This window comes from Bos taurus, chromosome 10, assembly GCF_002263795.3.
Source record: "Bos taurus isolate L1 Dominette 01449 registration number 42190680 breed Hereford chromosome 10, ARS-UCD2.0, whole genome shotgun sequence".
NCBI lineage: Eukaryota > Metazoa > Chordata > Mammalia > Artiodactyla > Bovidae > Bos > Bos taurus.
The window spans coordinates 66788672-66792641 of record NC_037337.1 but is presented as its reverse complement, the minus strand read 5'-3'; the positions used below and the strand labels follow the sequence as shown (position 1 = coordinate 66792641).

Below are 3970 nucleotides of genomic sequence, written 5' to 3'. Positions count from 1 at the left end.
TAACATAATTAGTCCACAGCCAAATGGCTGGACTGATTCATGTTAAGTATGAGATTATAGAAAAAGGCAGAGAAAATGATCCTCTAGGGAAGAAAAACCTTGTCAGATAAACCTGATATATTGGTAATGTAAAATTTTTATTAGATTATATTTAGGAAGGTCTGCTTGGTACTTGGAAGTCCCTGCATACAGAGATCTTTGTTGTCTATGTATTATTATACTGGACTGAATGCTCCATGGCAGGCTGTCCTATTTTACAGTGAACTTTGTGGTCACCTAACCTTTTGGTGATTTCCCACAACATGACACCTAACTTTCCAAGACAGAAGCCAGAAAACAGATCTGTCAGATTCCTTTGTGACCAGGGGGCAGACCTGTGATCTGGGCTTTGTGATGCAGTCCACGCAAGGTGGATTCAGAAGTGAGTCACAGAAGGAGACAGCTGCATGGAAGGGAGCCAGTCTTCTGCTAAGGCTGATGATGGAGATCTTGGGGAGGTGATGGTGGCAGAGTTCTGGTCTTCAGTCCCAAGGATGGCAGTTACTGACAGGGGCAGAGATGTTTCTCTTACTGAGGTCCCTATTCTGCACGTTGTTGCTGGCTGTGTAGCTTCAGGATTTGGATCTCTGACCTTTCTGAGCTGCTGCAACTGAAGCTAAGTCACTTCAGTTGTCTCCAACTCTGTGTGACCCCATAGACGGCAGCCCACCAGGCTTCCCCGTCCCTGGGATTCTCCAGGTAAGAGTACTGGAGTGGGTTGCCAGTGCCTTCTCCGTTTCTGAGCTACCCAAAACCTAATCCAATTCTTTTTCCATTTAAACTTTCCAGAGTGGATTCTGCTGTTTGATACCATAAATCATCACTGATACCCTGTTTAATTGTAATACCTGACACTCTACCGGGCATACAGTAGACACTCAATGAATGCTTGATGAATGCATAATTGGAGGGTAATTATGATACTGGTGACATATGTATAAATCTTGCTCTAGTATATTATTACTTTTTTACCTTTCAACTTGATCCCTTGGAAACTTTGGCTAGGGACTTGGTATGTGACATTTTTGTTTCTGGCAGTGACCTTGTAGGAGCATTATAAATATTAAGTCACTACTTTACTTGATTCGGAGGGTTTGTTACTGAAGGTTTGTAGATATGTTTATACCAGGTTTCCCTCCGTTATAATTATGTGAACAAGTTATCCTCATTTCTACTTTTAAGAAGGAAACTTGGAATGTATGAGGTCTGGAGTTAAGTTAAAGCTGACATTTTTCTAGTGAATACTCTACCTGCAAATCGCTTCATCCTTTGAGAGATGTTTAACTATGAACCTCCAAGAGTTCCAGAATAGTTTTTTAATCTGTTATTTTTGTTTTGTATTTTCAAATAGCCCCGGGATTTCTTTGGAAGGAATGATGCTGAAGCTGAAACTTTGGCCACCTCATGGGAAGAGTTGACTCATTGGAAAAGACTCTGATGCTGGGAGGGATTGGGGGCTAGAGGAGAAGGGGACGACAGAGGATGAGATGGCTGGATGGCATCACTGACTCGATGGACGTGAGTCTCAGTGAACTCCGGGAGTTGGTGAGGGACAGGGAGGCCTGGCGTGCTGCGATTCATGGGGTCGCAAAGAGTCAGACACGACTGAGCGACTGATCTGATCTGATAAGGGCTTATTCAGAAATTGGTCCAATTTAGTATTGTTTTGTGGTAGTTCAGGGATAGCAGATACTTGCTTGCCACCTATAATTTAGACCCTAAGAACCCCCAAATAATGAAGTTTTGCAGTAGCAGCATGCCCAAATAACATATAAGATTTATCCTAGAAGCTATATAATGTGGGACATTTATATGTTGGAACAAACTTTCCTTTAGTTTCCTTAACACTTTTATACTTCTTTCTGAGCATCCACTGGTTTCTTGGGGACATCTGTGAAGAAGAGAACCTGACTAGAAAATACCTGATACCTGATAATACCTGCTGACGCTCTACTAGACATACAGTAGACGCTCAATGAATGCTTGATGAATGCATCAGTGGAGGGTAATTATGAAACTGGTGATGTGTGTATGAATCTTATATGTTATTTGGGCATAAAACTTTGTTATTTGAGGCTACTAAAATTTAGATTTGGAATTCAACTTGGCAAGAGGTAGAAGGAGGCCACTGAGTAACTGGGAAGGAGACTGGAAGATCACATCCCTACCTCCCTTCTCTCTCAAGCCAAAAGAAAGCCAGACTTCCCTACCAGAACTCACCCACTCCCATTCTGGTTTCTTTACTAAGCATGACACCTATGACCTTCTGAAAGAGAAATATCTATTTCCTGGAATTTTAAGATTTATACCTTCTTATATATATATTTTTTGGTTCAAATAGATTTTAACTATGGAAAATTTCACCAAAAAGAAGTTGTTTTGTGAAGGTTATATTTTGCCTAAAATAAAAAAAAGAACGAATGGCCCTATACTTACACATTAGGATATTCTTAAGGGTCTGGCTTATCTATAGAGAGGACAGTTACAAGATAAAGTTGACACTCCATTTTAATCCCACCCCCAGCAGAGTCACATTTTTGCGGCACTTTTCTTTGTCAAGAATCAGGGTAGAATATGCAAGAAATAGGTTTTTGTTTTTGAAACAACAACTGCTAAGCAACCACTATCAACCACCTTCTGTTACCAAGTTTTGGGCAGATAGTGGCTGAGTGGGTACTTCCAGAAGCTCTCCCCAGATTTTGGTGCTTTGATCACACAATAACCTTTGAACATCTGTTTATATACAGACTGTGCTGTTTTTCCTCTCATGTTTAAAGTTGGCAGTATAACCACAATTCTGTAATTCTGCAAGGGAAGTGTCATGGGAAATAGTGTATCACTGTGCTTATACAGTGCAATGGAAATAAATACTAATGCATAATATTTCTTTCTTGGCATATCTGAATCAGACTCTTGCTAATTAGTCACTTCTTTGGATTTCACCTCGGGAAGATGCCTCTACTGGCCAGAGGATGCCATGGAAATCATACTGAGGTTAAAACTAGGCAAATGATATGTAGGGCTGGCATGAACAAAAGGTGTTAACTTCATCCACCAGGGCTGTAGAAGCATAAAGACAATTGCCTCACACCCACACAACATTAATCTTTGTTTCACATAAGTGTGTTCTCTTAGCAAGGATGAGTATTTGCCCTGTGGGAAAGAAAAAAGTAGAACTATCTTTTAAAATTTTGAGACATTACACATTGACACTTATACTGTTTATTGTAGGACAAACTTGGTTTAAGGAATCAAAGTATTTATACCCCATGGTGTTTAATATGATGTACATAAGTATTTAAATATTCAACCTTGCTGTTTTCCATCAGGATTCTGCTTTGGGCTTTCTCTTAAAACCAGAGGTCAGGTTTTTAAATATGTGTATATATTATTGTCACAGGTGATATGATATGCATTATTTCATATGATATACAATATAATACTAATATTTTAGTATATATGTTCAATCTATTTTTTGCTTAGGTATATTTACATGAGTATACTTGTGTTTATTGAAAAATCATAATATACTAGCTGTTTTCTGATTTTTGTTTTTCCATCACATATCAAACATTTTCTGCTTTGTTAAATATCTTCTTAAAAATATAATATCTGTACCACACTTTATTTGTTATTGTTTAGTTGCTAAGTTATGCCTTACTCTTGGCGACTCTATGGACTATAGCCCACCAGGCTCCTCTGTCCATGGGATTTTTCAGGCAAGAATACTGGAGTAGGTTGCCATTTCCTTCTTCAGGAGATCTTCCTGACCCAGGGATCAGACCCACAGCTCCTGCACTGCAGGCAGATTCTTTACTGCTGGGCCACCGGGGAATCCAGACCCTAAGTGTTGTATATTTAGTTTTTTTTTAGGTATGTTAAATGTGCGTGCTCCTTGTGTGTAAATCCTTGGATTCATCTCTGATTAGGT

At 39.3% G+C, this 3970-nt stretch overlaps 1 long non-coding RNA gene across 1 annotated transcript; it reads left to right on the top strand.

The window, feature by feature from the left end:
* Window positions 1-422: 422 nt before the first annotated feature.
* LOC132346382 (uncharacterized) lies at window positions 423-3382 on the top strand. The gene is made up of 3 exons (XR_009496222.1): window positions 423-738; window positions 829-950; window positions 1391-3382. It is a non-coding gene; the product is annotated as an uncharacterized lncRNA (long non-coding RNA).
* Window positions 3383-3970: the final 588 nt, after the last annotated feature.